This window comes from Manis javanica, chromosome 1 (assembly GCF_040802235.1).
Source record: "Manis javanica isolate MJ-LG chromosome 1, MJ_LKY, whole genome shotgun sequence".
NCBI classification, from domain to species: domain Eukaryota; kingdom Metazoa; phylum Chordata; class Mammalia; order Pholidota; family Manidae; genus Manis; species Manis javanica.
Window position 1 is genome coordinate 26784723 of NC_133156.1, and position 15103 is coordinate 26799825.

The 15103-nt window shown below is 47.0% G+C and overlaps 1 protein-coding gene across 1 annotated transcript in view; it reads left to right on the forward strand.

The window, feature by feature from the left end:
* Positions 1–3151: 3151 nt before the first annotated feature.
* Positions 3152–15103, forward strand: part of FAT2 (FAT atypical cadherin 2) — a 75453-nt gene continuing 63501 nt past the window's right edge. The window contains exon 1 of the mRNA XM_073230402.1: positions 3152–3312. The gene's annotated coding sequence lies outside the window, so the exon portion shown is untranslated. The remainder of the gene's footprint in view (positions 3313–15103) is intronic.

The following is a 15103-nucleotide window of genomic DNA, read 5'->3' on the forward strand; positions in this document are numbered from 1 at the left end:
TCCTGGGCCAAGTCTGGTGATGGTCAGCCAACCCTGCACATGCCTCTATGATTTCCATTGAATAAACCTGAGCCTTTAGCCGGCCCCAAAAGGAATCAAAGGGCTTCAGTCTGTTAAAAAATGAAAAAAATACTCTCTGAGCTTCTGGACTCTGTGGGCACAAGTTGCCACCTAGCTAGAGTTTTCTTCTTGCTCAAGCCCATGGTTTGCACTCTCTATCACATGGCAAAAGGACAGATTCCTCTAAGGAAAACCTAGACCAGAGCTCAGTGCCTGCTTCACTGAGGCAGGGAAACTGAAATGCAGATATGGAATTCAGAATCAGAGGTACTTCTTCTTAGCCTACAGTGTGCCTGGCATCATGTAGGAAATACTGATGCCTGGGGCCCAAGCCCAGAAAGTCTGGGCATCAGGATGTGGAAGCTTGCCAGGTGATGCCAAGTCCAGCCTTGGTTAAGAACCACTGGGTTAGACAGAGATCCATCCCTGAGAGCTTAAAAAGGAGTGGGCAGGAGTCGAGGGAAGAGAGGCACACAGAGAAACTGAACACCAAGCAGAGAGCCACAGAGGCTCCACCAGAGGGCCATGGGGAGGGGAGAGAGGCCAGAGCAGGGCAGGCCGGGGCTAAGGGGTTCAGACCAATCGGAGCCGGAAACTTAGCTGGGTGAGACCAGTGACTTGGGCAGGTAGTTAAAGCTTTTCTGAGCTTTAGTTTCTTCATCTGAAAAGTAGAGAATGATAACAGTGCCTAATCCAGTGTAGTGGTGCTCAGAGAAATAAGATAATCCCCCCAGAGTGCTGAGCCGAGTGCCTGATGTGAAGATAGCTATTGTCTTCAGGTCAGCGGAGCTCGCAGAGGGGAGGTGGTGTATGGGCTCTGCCAAGGTGGCTAAATACAATGTTAGATGTTGGGAAGCTGTGAGCACACACTCAGGAATGAGATGTTTCCAAGCATGCTTGGGGAGCACGAAGGAGTCCAATTTCTCTGGTGCTTCAGGAACTAAAGGCCAGAGGATTCCCCAGTTAGGTCCTCTGTCCAACAGGGAGAAGGACTAGGTCCTGGGTCAGAAGTGGCAGAGGAACTGGAGAGGAGAGGATGAATGTTGGCAGCATTATGGGGTTCTGCAATCTACCCCAATACTTCTGCTTATAGACAGTCCCAACACTCGACAGGCTGGAGGCCAGCCTTGGCCCAGATGGGAGCCCAAAGGAAGGTAGTTGCCTGCCACCCCTCACATGACTAGTCAAAGGGCTCGTGCAGCCACCCAGCCACCCTCAATTTGGGTTAATGCCTAATCAGCCCCGACCTGGAGACTTGGGTGGTAATCAGCCAGTGGATAATTGCCTAGGTTAGCCTTCCCACTAGAGCTGACCACGGTAGCTCCCCTCATGCTGCAAACCCCTAGGCCTCTGACCCAGGACTGAAGCAGCTAGAAGGAGGGAGGCTGGGAGAGTCTTCTCGGTACAGAGCTCTTCTGGATGTGTTGGGCAGCACATCACAGCACCCTGCTTGATACCCTGTGGTCCTCCCCAAAGTTGGTGACAGATCTCTGAGGGCATGGCCCATAGTGGCTGCAGCAGCTCCATTGAATGTGTGTCTCCTGAGAGCTGGGAAATAGCCTAGAGCCTCCTCACTCCTTCACAAGCAACAAGACCAGAACCTGAAAGGTTGCACTTATCAATAGAGACCAGCCTAAACTTCAAGAAAATTAAGTTCTAGCTATAGAACCAGGCCTCAGTTTTGGTCACAGGGCACAGGAAGTGGATCTGTTCTGGGTGGTCTCAGCAGTTGTAAGCCCATTTAACAAATGAGGAAACAGAGACTTAGCAAACTGAAGTCTTGCCTGGGGTCACATGCTTATAATAATAGTGGTGATAAGGATATGTAGAATTCTTGTTTATTAACCAGGTTAGGGGCTGCTGCTCTGCTGAGCATCAGGTTGAATTGCTAAGAGTCAGAACTGACTGATTGGAGAGGTAATGAGCTCCCTATAATTAGAGGTGTGGAAGCAAACTCTCACTTATTTGCCACTTAAAGTGCAGAGGGGCTGCAAGTTCTTGGAGGAGAGCAGGGATTGGAGAGGATGGTTGCAGGGACATTTTCAACTCTATAGGGCAGGAAACACTTCATTTGTCTCTCTGCCCCCAGTGCCTGATATAGGGCCTGGAAAAGAGTGAGCACAGGGCCTCACTTGTGTGTGCTAGCACAAGACAGGCGAAGGAATGCATGCTGTGACTGAAAAGCATGGCAGTGAGAGAGGGAGGAGGGCTAAAGCTGGTCTGACTCTACTTACCTTCCCTTAAAACACTGGTTCTCATTACAGGGAGCACCCTGGGATCATTTGGGGAGCCAGAGCAGAGAAGCACCCCATAAAATGTGCCAAAACTAAGACGTCTTGCTTCTCGGAGATACCAGGCACTGTGCTTTGCACTTACACACATTATCTCATGAATCTGCACAGCCTTATGAAGCAGGGATTCCTGTTACTCCCATTTCACAGATGGGGGAGCCGAGCTTGGAGAACTTAAGATACTTACAGAAGAAGTCACAGCTAGTAACAATAATAAGAACGACCTTGTATGGAGGACTTTACGTGCCAAGTGCCTCCCATCAACCTTCCTCTCACTGAATTCTCTTAACAACCTTGTGAGGTAGGAGTTATTATCTCCACCTTTTAAAAAAGGGAAACTGAGGCTCAGATTAAGTAAGTCCTCCAAGGTTACTGAGCTAGTAGGTGGCCATGTCAGGGTTTGAACCAGGCCCTGTGTGCTTAGCTGTAGTTGGGGGTGTCTGATCTGCAGCATGGACGAGGGGCGTAGACAAGGGGTGTGGAGAGAACGCTGGCTTAGAAAGCTAGTGACCTGGGGCCCTTCCCAGTCCCCTCATGGTCTCTGTGTGTCCTCAGGGGAGCGCTACCTATGTAGGGCCTCAGTTCATCCCTCTGTAAAACCGAGAAGGGAAGTGGAGATAAGCCTGATTTCTTAGCAGCTTTGCAGCCGTCATTTTCCATGACTTGATTCCCCACTGTGAGTTCTGGCCACAAACCAGTTGGCTTCCTCCCTCCCTCTCAGTGAAACAGAGAGCGGGCAGGAGGGGATGGTCCGCCTCAATTCCCCCACCTCCTCTTCCCTCCTCCTCCTGGGCTGGGACACACCTACTCTGACTTTCTCAGCAGCCTCTTCAGAGCGCCTGCCTTCCTACTCCGTGTGTCTGCACTCCCTCCCCAGCTTGTCTGTCAGTTTGGTGCTTGTGAAAGGGGCTCCAGCCCAGCGGCCGACCCTGGGGCACTCTCCCCTACCTGAGGGGCGCAGGTAAGGGCTGCTAGAGGATGGGAAGTTGGGGGAGGGGCCGCAAAGAGATTCCATTCTGCGCCTTGTCCCAGAGCTGGCTCTGGGGGCTTTGGGAAGGTGGGGATGGAACCAGGAGATGCCCGGGCAGGCTTGGCAGGGGTCAGACAGGGGCACCTGGGCCCTGGGTCATCTAGGTGCACTGAACAAAGCCAGGTATAGCCGGTTCAAGGCTGGGGCTGGGGACTGGGGCCCCAGAATGGACAAGGCCTGGACTTTGATCTCATGGAGGAGCAAGGTCAAATTTGCGTGCATGGAAAGTTGGACTCCTGTCCTTGGAAGAATGAAATTCCCTTCCTGGGCTTTCTGAGGATGAGCCTTAAGGGGGATTTGGGGACAATTTCCTTCATGGCTTTAGGAGGAAGTGCTGGGGCCAGGGAACTGAGAGGTGCTGGCCTCTTGTGTGTGTCCATGGGGTCACTGGGGCCCTATCACAGACAAAGCCACCTGGTCAGGAGGAGAGAGGGAGGCCTGAGCAACAGTCAGATAACCTGGCCAACCCTGACTCTCACACAACTCTTTAGAGGCACCTGGATTAGAACCTCAGCTTTCCTGACTGTAAAATGGGAATGTTCACCGTCTCCAGGCACTGAGAAGGGCTGCCAGTCTGAGAGGCACAAGACATGGCCCTGGGGTGAGGTAGGGGCTGTGGGGCAGCTCTGTTCCCCTGTCTTGCAGGAAGCAGGAATTGAATGCATATCTTTGGAGGCAGGAGGGCTGGAGTGGAACTCTGAACAGAACCACCAGGCCAGGGTTCAGTCTTCCACTGGGGGGGGAGGGTGTGCTATTTGCCCCAGTGTGGGGGCCAGTTTCCCCAGGGCTCCGAAATGCTGCCTCTGTCCCCAGCAGCCCTCTGGAGCTAACCGCCTGGGCTCAGGAGAGGGGAAGGAGGTAGAGGAGCATGCTCAGGCCCCAGGCAGGTTCCCAGGGCCCTCCACCCAGGACACTGCTATAGTTATTATTACAGATGAGACTCCTTGGATGCTTCCTGTGTTTGGAAACTGGGCTGAGTATACATGTGCATTTGAAAATTTTGAGGTTTTGAAGTAGGCGAGGTGAAGAGAGCATTTCATTGTTCATGTCTCAGTAACTCATAGGCTTTGTGGTCTCTGGGCCGATTTCCCTGCGTATAAAATAGAGGTGGTTCAATTACTGTTCAGATCCGCTCTTAATCGATTCTCTCCAACAAGCCTGTTGGGTAGACAGAGCACGAATGGTGGCGTGCACTTGGCAGGTGAGGAACCCAGGGATCTGGCAGGCTTGGGTTTCCTCCGGGGCTCTCCATGGAGCACAGGCTGTCCCCTGGCAGGAGTTGCTGAGTCCTTGATGTTGGTAGCCTGTTGCAGTGAAATAGCCACCCCCGCACCCTCTCCCAGCCAAGAGCTCCCCAGGCTTCAGTTTCCTCACCTATAACATGGGGGATGAATTAGAGGGAGTCGAGGTCTCCCTGGAACCCCTCTGATTCTATGGCTCTTAGTGGTCTCCTTAAGGACCCAGACCCAGACCCAGAAGGACACGGGCACTCTCCAGCCCTGACGTCAGCTGGGCAGTGCTGTCTACGGTGAGGGCTGCCAGGCTCCCTCTACACCAGCCCTGCTTGAGTTGGGCCACCGTGATCTGCTCTCTGCACTCTTCCCTGGGTGCAGATGAACTCACCTCAGCCTGGAAGTTCTCCTTCTATCTGACCCATGCATGACAGGCGCCATGGCGCAGGTACTGCTGCTAGCCAGGTGGGGCCTGGTAGGAGAGAACATGGGGCAGATGCCAAGCCTTAGAAAAGACCCGTGTGTGCTGGGGTCGACAGGGTGGGTAGAGCTGGGGGCCTTCTGTACCCCCTGGATGGGCCCTGCCTTTTGGGTACCTTTGGTGCTGGATGGGCAGAGCTTCAGGAAGCTTCCCACCTTCCTGGGTTCCCAGCACAAGCTGAGCTAGTTCAGAACCACAATACTACTATTTCTACGACTAATGGTGCTAATGCTTCCATTTATAATGGGTATTTCTAGATAGGTTTATGAAGAAAAGTGTGGGTCCAGATCCTGTATGTCACTAGTTGTGGGACCTGAGCCTCAACTAAACATCAGTCTCCTTGTTTGAAAAACAAGGCTAATGATAGTCCTTTCCTCAGAGATTGATGGGAGAATTCAGTGAGGGAATGCACATAGTGCACAGGGCCTTATTTATTAGGCTCACAATCATCAATTAATCGGCTCTTCTCTGCTCCCTTGGGGTGGAGACAATCTCACAGAACCCTCATGTGTTCTTTCCTAAGACAATTGTAGTTATTAGTTATTTGTGGGTTTTTTTGATATTGTCTCTCCTGCTGAGTGTCCTTCACTGCTCCAGTACCCATGTCTAGTGCAGTGACTGTCACATGAAAGAGGCTCACTCTGTATCTGTTGAGAGAATGAAGGAATCTTATTTCTAATTCACAGATGGGAACTGTCGCTTAGAGGGACAAAGCTTTAGCCTGACCCACTCACAGAGAAGAGTCAGGAGGGGATTCAGTCCCTAGAGATCAGATTTGAAGGCTGAACTAAATAAGGACAGAAAAGTGGGAAAGGCAATTCAGAAAGAGAAAGTAGCTTACACAAGGCACAAAGTGACGAAAGGAAAAGACAACAGCAGGCGTGTGCAGGAGACCATCAGCTAGGTGGGGAGCACTGGAGAGAAAGGCTGTGGTGAGTCGGATGGGACAGGTCGCTGAAGGCCTTGTGCATCAGGCCGAGGATATGGCTCTTTTATTTTTAAAAATGAAATTTATATATAATTTTTTATTAATTTGAAATTACAGAAATACAAAAGAACAAGCAGAACACTATTAAAAAATCCCACTACCCAGCTTCAACAATTACGTTTCTTCTATGCCTTACCAACTTCTTCCCTTACCAGATCACTGTGAAGCAAATCCCAGATACCTGACTGTATCTGAAAATATTTCTATATATATCTTTAAAACATAAGGACTTCAGAAAATCACCATAGGAGCCTGGGTTTTATTTTGTAAATATTGGAGGACCACACCACGCTGAAGGAGTTTAAGCTGCCACGTGCCTCTGCTAGGTGTGCATGGCTGTGGGGTGGGGAAGGACTTTAAGGAAGGGATTTGGAATAAAGGTTAAGATACCTTGCTGTCTCCACCTTGGCTAATTACAGTGCCTGACATTCCACCAATCAATGGGCATTGATTATCTCCTAAATGGCATCTACTCCCAGAAGAGATCATGCCTTAGCCGTTCTCCTGCAGAAGACAGAAATCCCTCTCCTGTCCCCACTCCTGAGTCTCTCTCCACTCCTGAGGCTGGAGCAGCCCCTACGAGGCAACCTGACATGGCAGTACAAGGCAGCTGTCGATTCCCTGGCTGGGGGCAGGGCACCCACAAGGGAGATTCTCCATTTCCCGGTTCCCATTCAGCTCCGGGGCCCCCAGCGGCTGGCCTCCGTGTGAGCTGAGCAGGATTGTACCTGCCAGCTCTGAGGTAACATTGGCGTGTGTGTGCATGTTGGCTGGAGGGTGCTCACGTGTCCCAGGTCAGAGCTGCCGTCTGTCCCTGCAGCATCCTCTTCCCTTTGGGCCCTCCCAGCAAATGCAAGACTAAACAGCACAAAATGCATCATTTCAGATGCTCAGAAGCTTAGCCATGGGAAGTGGCAGAGCTTTATAATCAGTATGGCACCAAGGTTGGGCGTATGCGAGGTGGAGCTGGGACGTCTGGGTTCCAGTCCTGGCTATACCGCTTTCTCCGTGACCGTGCACACAGCACTCCATGTCTGAGAGTGTAAGGGTGTATGATGCTATCTACCCCACAGAGTGGCTGTGTGTTGATGCATATAAAGCTCTTAGCACAGTAGTCAGCACATACTAAGAGCTCACTAAACTTGAGCTACTACTACAGATTTGGGTCTCCTGAAGTCTGGAGAATTGCTCAGAGAATCATAGCACCTTGGAAAATTCATAATCCTAGAACCTCGAACTCCTGGAAGCAGATAATTTAAAGAACCCTATTGCATCCCTAGTAGAACTCTTTTCTGTGTGTAAAGATTCCTTATATAGTGTCTCTGACAAGTGGTGAGCCTGACCTTTCATCTTTTCATTCAAAAACATTAAAAAACAGAGTGCCGCAATTTTAAGTTACACCTTGATGACTTTTTACAGAGTAAACACAGTGGTGGCCAGTCAGCAACCAGAGCCAGAAGCAGACATCACCAGCCCCCAGGAGCTCCCTGATGCTCTTTGCCAGTGACCATGCCCACCCCAGGCATAGCTGTTATCCAGTCAGCCAGGCTGTTCGCAAATGCCTTCTCGTGGGGTTGTGTGCCATCACTGGGAGAACTCTGATTATTAGAGAGGTCCAGTGAGTTAATCTGGATGTTGCTAAACTAAACTTTACCTTTAAATTGTTTTGTTTTTACTGCCTATTTCAGTTGGCAGCATAGTTTAGAGCTTCCCAAAGGCCTAGGGCTGTTTTTAAAAATATAGATTCTTCAACCCCATCTGAAGTCTACAACATGTGGTGACTGGGTGTGAGGCCAGAGAGTCTGTATTTTTACAAGACCTAACAGAATTCCAGGTGAGGTCCAACTGGGTTTGGGAACAGTGGACTAGTGGTTCAGAGCTTGGATTCAACTTGGACAGGCCATTTGTTCCAATCCATGCTCCACACTTGATGGCTATTGACCTTGGATGAACATTTGGACTTTCTGATCCTTGGCACGGTCCAGCCACGAGGAGTCGAGCAGGTCCTGAAGTGCGGAAGGGGGGCGAAGAAAAGAAAGAAAGACAGAAAGAACTGGGAGGGCTGACGCTCCCGTGCGGGAAGGGCATAGCCCGCTCTCAACAGACCCTCAGGGTTTTCATTTGTAAAATGGGGATGAAATGATAGCACCTACCTCCCTGGGTTGCTAAGGGACTCTGAGACACCCATAGGGCATGTGCTTACTACGAGATCTGAGCTGTAACCTGCATTTCTGTTCCTGGGAAGAACCCATCTTGGTGTAGGCAAGGGAGTATTGGATTTGACATCTGAAGCCTACACCTGAGTCATGACTGAGCTGTTCACTAGCAGTATGACCTTGGACAAGTCTTTTGACCCCCCTCTCTCTGGGCCCCAACTTCCCCATCAAATAAAATGGAAATACTCCTTGCTCCCCTCATAGGGTCTTTGAGGGGATCAACAAGAAAATAGACCAGAAAACTACTCTGTGGATGGAAAAAGTGCTGCGTGAAGGAAACCCCAGTGAACTGGAACTCAACTGAACCTGGGAACCCAGTGGAACATGGGCTTGCCATTGTCCCTGTGGTTCTGGGGAGGGCAGGCCGGGTGGGGGTGGGGAAAGGGAACTGCTGAGGCGTCGGTATGCCCTGGCATGGCGCCCATGCTTGTCTTCTTCCTTGTTCTTGTGGCAGGAAGAACCTAAGATCCCATAACTATGAAATCTCATGCAATTTGCTGTAGTCTAAATGTCTTTATTATTTAAATGTCTTCCCTTTTATTAAAAGTCTTCTTTGAAGTGCTTTACTAGCACTTTAAGAAAACTTTTTCATGAAGTGTAATATGCATACAGAAAAGTGCACAAATCTTAGATGTATAGTCCAAAGAACTTTCTAGAAACTAGCCAGCTCCTAGATAAACAGAACATTACCACTATTCTAGAAACCCCTTTGTTCCTCTTTCAGTCACTAACCCCCATGGTTAACTTTAGCATAACTAACCCATTGATGAGTTTTGCCTGTTTTTAAACTTTATGTAGTTGGACTAGCACAGTATGTACTCTTTTGTGTGTGGCTGCTTTCTCTCCATATTATGTGAATGGGATTCACATAATAGAGCAATACTTCATTTTCTTTGCTATAGAGTATTCCATTATATGACCATACTATAATTTATCTGTTCTGCTCTTGATAGACATGGTTGCCTCCAGTGGAGGACTATGGTGATGGTGCTGCTCTGGACATTCTTGTGTGAATCATTTGGTGAACATATGCACACACTTCTGTTGTGTATATATGTACAAGTGGAATCACTGGGTCATGAGGTGGTATGCGTATGTGGATGGAACCCTCTTATTCTCAGGTTTGGTTCTATTCACTGTAAGTATAACATGGTTCACGGGGCTGAGTCTAACTGGGAGATAGACCTGTCTGCAGGAAGCTGAACAGCTGCTGCTGGGGTTGGGGATGCTGATAAACAGAGAAATTTGCAGGTCCAGAGAATTTCAGGTGAAAGGTAGGGGAATCATATCTGTTGCTTTACCTCGCTTGTCTGCCCTTCTGTTTGACTTTAGAGATAACCTTGGGTCTGCTTTGCCTGAGGGCCAATGTTCCTGAGGGCCAATGACCACTCCTGGCCAAGAGTGGTCAGTGGACCACCTCCAGGGGAAAATATGCCCTCCAAGTCCCACTGCAGCCCTACTATCTCTTGAGGATGAGGCTGTGATTCTTTTTTTAAAAATTAAAGTATCATTGATATACTTCTTAGGATGGTTTCACATAAACAACACAGTGGTTTCAAAATTCACCCATATTATCAAGCCCTCATCTGCCCACCTACCCCCATTACAGTCACTATCAGCATAGTGAGATGTTATAGAGTCATTAACTGTCTTCTCTGTGCTGTACTGCCTTCCCCATGACCTACCTATACTGTGATTAAGAATTTAGTACTCTTTAATCCCCTTCTCCCTCCCCACCCACCCTCCCTAACACCACCCCTTTGGTAACCACTAGTTCCTTCTCAGTGTCTGTGTATCCACTGCTATTTTGTTCCTTCAGTTTTGTTTTGTTTTTATACTCCACAAATGAGTGAAAACATTTGGTATTTGTCTTTCTCCACCTGGCTTATTTCACTGAGCATAATACACTCTAGATCCATCCATGCTGTTGCAAATGGTGTGATTTTTTTTCTTTTTTTGGCTGAATAATATTCCTTCTGTATATGTACTACATCTTCTTTATCCATTCATCTATTGATGGACACAGGTTGATGCCACATCTTGGCTATTGTAAATAGTGCAGTGATAAACATAGGGGTGCATATGTCTTTTTGAATAAGGGATGTTGATGCCACATCTTGGCTATTGTAAATAGTGCAGTGATAAACATAGGGGTGCATATGTCTTTTTGAATAAGGGATCTTGTTTTCTTTGGGTATATTCCTAGGAGTGTAATTACTCGTTCAGACGGTATTTCTATTTTTAGGTTTTTGAGGAACCTCCATACTGCTTTCCAAAGAGGTTGAATCAATTCACATTCTCAACAACAGTGTGGGAGGGTTCCCCTTTCTCTGTATTTTTACCAACATTTATTGTTTCTCATCTTTTGGATATTGGCCATCCTAACTGGTGTGAGGTGATATCTCACTGCAGTTTTAATTTGCATTTCTCTAATAATTAGTGATGGGGAGCACTTTTCACATGCCTGTTGGCCATCCATATTTCTTCTTTGGAGAAGTGTCTGTTCAGATCCTCCGCCCAATTTTTAATCAGGTTATTTGTTTTTTGGGTGTTGAGGCATATGAGTTCTCTATATATTTTGGATGTTAATCCCTTATCAGATACGTCATTTAAGAATATATTGTCCCATACTGTAGGATACCTTTTTTGTTCTATAGATGGTATCCTTTGCTATTCAGAAGCTTTTTAGTTTGATGTCGTCCCACTTGTTCATTTTTTATTTTGTTTCCCTTGCCTGAGGAGATGCATTCAGGAAAAAGTTGCTCATGTTTATATTCAAGATATCTTTGCCTATGTTTTCTTCTAAGAGTTTTGTGGTTTCATGACTTACATTCAGGCCTTTGATCCATTTTCAATTTACTTTTGTGTATGGGGTTAGACAGTAATCCAGTTTCAGTCTCTTACATGTAGCTGTCCAGTTTTCCAAGCACCGTTTGTTGAAGAGGCTTTTTCCCCATTGTATATTCATGGCTCTTTTATCATATATTAATTCATTATATATGTGTGGATTTATATCTGGGCTCTCTATCCTGTTCCATTTATCTATGGGTTTGTTCTTGTGCCAGTACCAAATTGTTTTGATTACTGTGGCTTTGTAGTAGAGCTTGAAGTTGGACAGCATAATCCCCCCAGCTCTGTTCTTCTTTCTCAGGATTGCTTTGGCTATTCAGGGTCTTTTGTGGTTCCATATGAATTTTAGAACTATTTGTTCTAGTTCATTGAAGAATGCTGTTGGTATTTTGATAGGGATGCATTGCATTTGTAGATTGCTTTAGCCAGGATGGCCATTTTGACAATATTAATTCTTCCTACCCATGAGCATGGGATAGATTTCCATTTATTGGTGTCTTCTTTAGTTTCTCTCATGAGTGTCTTGTAGTTTTCAGGGTATAGGTCTTTCACCTCCTTGGTTAGGTTTATTCCTAGATATTTTATTCTTCTTGATGCAATTATGAATGAAATTGTTTTCCTTATTTCTCTTTCTGCTAGTTCATTAGTATATAGGAATGCAACAGATTTCTGTGTATTAATTTTGTATCCTGCAACTTTGCTGAATCAGTTAGTAGTTCTAATAGTTTTTTGGTGGATTCTTTAGGGTTTTCTATGTATAATATCATGTAATCTGCAAACAGTGATAGTTTAACTTCTTCCTTACAAGGATGCCTTTTATTTCTTTGTGTTGTCTAATTGCTGTGGCTAGGACCTCCAGTTGAATAAAAGCGGGGAGAGTGGGCATCCTTGTCTTGCTCCCAATCTAAGAGGAAAGGCTTTCAGCTTTTTGGTTTTAAGTATGATGTTTGCTCTGGGTTTGTTGCATATGGCCTTTATTATGTTGAGGTACGTCCCCTCTATACCAATTTTTTTGAAAGTTTTTATCATTAGTGGGTGTTGAATTTTGTCAAATGCTTTTTCAGCATCAATTGAGATGATCGTGTGATTTTTGTCCTTTTTGTTGATGTGGTGGATGATGTTGATTGATTTTCGAGTATTGTACCATCCTTGCATCCCTGGAATAAATCCCATTTGATCATGATGGATGATCTTTTTGCTGTATTTTTGAATTCGGTTTGCTAATATTTTGTTGAGTATTTTTGCATCTATGTTCGTTAGGGATATTGGTCTGTAATTTTCTTTTTTTGTGGTGTCTTTCGTTTTCTTGTTAGAGTGATGCTGGCTGTGATTCTTAACACACTGAGATTTGAGAAGCACTTCGCTAGCCTAAAAACAAAGGCTGGCCTTTCCCTAACTTCCCCATCCCCTCCCCTGGATGAAGGGGCCACATAGGGAGCATAAATCTTGAGAGGAGCCATGGTGGAGCTCAGGTTCTTAAGGAAAGTAATTACCTTCTTCAGCGGATCCGAAACACCAGTCCCACCAAAATCACCCCAGAACTTGTTAAACATCTATTCCTGAGCCTCATTCCTAAGGATTTTGACTCTGTAGATATGGGGCGGGGCTGGGATGTATATTTTTAACTCCCATCCTCAGGCCCCTGGAGTTTCCCAATGGTGGGAAATACTGGTTCAATCCAGTGGCCGCTGACTGGTGAGGACACTATGGGACCCGCAGCGCTGTTGAGTTCTGCATCTGCTGATGGTGGTGGGTGGATTGTATCACCCACCACTTAGAGTTAAAATGGGTGAGAGGGATCAGTGTGGATAGAGGCTAGCGAGCCTGCCAGTGGAGGCTGATCTGCATCTCATTAGCATGCTCCCTGATGCTCCCGAATCATCCCTAACCTCTCTGTGCCTCTAGCCCTGCAGTCAGGTTTGGCCAGCTCCACTTCAGGACTGAGTGTCCCAGGCAACGGAACTGCTGGCGGGCTTGCCCCACCGCTAGCAGGCCTCTCCCACCTGCCGAGGCCTGCCTGCCAGCTTCCTCCTAAGTTGCTCTGCTCATAGGGGATTGGGCTTGGATGGACAGCCAGCTAGCTGGGCAAGGCCAGAGGGAATGGGAGTGAGAAGGGTGCCTGCAGAACGATCCTTTGCTGAGACTGTGTTTGCTGGCTTGAAAGGACCCACGGTTATGTGATCCCTGGCATGGGGAAGGAATCATATAACCCTCCCAGCTCCCAAGTGTTCTTTCTAACCTGAGGGCATGCAGAGGCAGGCCAGGGGACTGTGAGATATACAGGTGATAGGAGTTTAAATCCTGCTTTGGCCTATACTTGCTGTATGAACTTGGGAAGTTAGGTAGACTCTCTGAGTCTCATTTATCTCATCTGCAAAATGAGGATAATTATAAGGTCACTGTAAGCTAGCTTAAAAGCTGTAATGCTTGCCAAGTGCTTACCACAGGGCCTGGCACAGAGCAAATATTTGACTAATATCAGCTGTGACCAGTGCCTGTGCCTCTCCAAGCATTTCATATTCCCCAGACCTTACCATTTTCAGGGCATCATTTGACAATAAGCTCAGTAGAGGGATGGCTCAGGAAGGCGGAAGAGCAGGGACCACTCTCAATTCCTCGGTGGACTAGGGGAGGCTCAGGGGTCTCCCACTGGGGCTCCTGCTTGGTCCACTGATGCATTACCAAGGCCCCTGACACCAAAGGAGCAGGGGCTCATCTTCGTCTCAGAGGTGCCTGTGTGAGACACTGTGCGATTGTTTCAGTCACTTCATCTGAGCCCATCCCCACTGCAGCCTGACGATTACCTTCCCTGATTTATACGTGAGGAGACTGAGGCTTGGCCAGGTTTGGTGATTTCCTTACTTGAAAGTCACATTATGACTTTTAAGAACCCTACACATTTTAGCTTTCATGGGATCCTTCTGCCATGAAAAAATACTAGAAATTATATTTTGTGACAATATTGGTATAAAGATGAATATGCTGTTACATATGAAAACTTTTTCTCAACCTAAAAGTTTGTTTTCTTCCTTGTGAATTTAAGAGAAATTAAACATTTGCATGGTCCCCTAAAAGAACTGTGGGCCCTGGTGCACCCACTGTGCCTCTGGGGACAGGTAGGCCCTGCCTTCTCCTTGGAATCCCGTGGTTTGGGATCCTGGGCTGTGCTGTCTAGAGCTAGCTGTGTAGTACAGGGATCACTAGTCACATGCGGCTGTTTAAATTTAAATTAACATTCAATAAAATTAACAAATTCAGGTCCTCAGTTTCACCAGTCATGTTTCAAGTGCTTGATAGGCACATGTGGCTAATGGCTCCCATACTGTTCAGCTCAGAGAGAAAGCATTTCCATCACTGCAGGAAGTTCTGTGGAGTTCTGCTCTGGAGAACTGACTCCAGCTGTTCCAGTCCTCTGAGTCTCTCTTCCTGGAGTATGATTCCTATTCTGGTCCAGTTCTTGAATCTACTGCTTATTGGGTAGGCAATCCTGGGCAGAGTCTTCAAATCATCCAAGCCTCAGTTTCTCATTTACAAAATGAGATAATACTAAGGTTCATAATGAGGGTGAGGTTGGTACAATAACTAGCTTGTACTGACTGTTTCTCAGTGCTGGGCATTTGCCATGCATTGACTCATTCAGCCCTCTCAACAACTTAATCAGATGGGTACTTATAGCATTTCCTTTTTAAAGGGCCCAGAGAGGTTAAATAACTGTCCAAGGTCACACAGCTGGTGAATGGTAGTGCTAGGATTTGAAACCAGGTCTATATGACTCCAGAACCCACTTTCTTGACGATTAATGCTACCCAGTGACTGCAACCCCTCCTCAAAGACCAAGTGAGATAATGCATGCAGACGTTTTTTTGAAAACTTATAGATTGTCATACAGATATGAGACAACATAATTTTTGTCAGTAGTCAGAATAGTAATGAAGAAGGAGAGCTCCATCCAGTC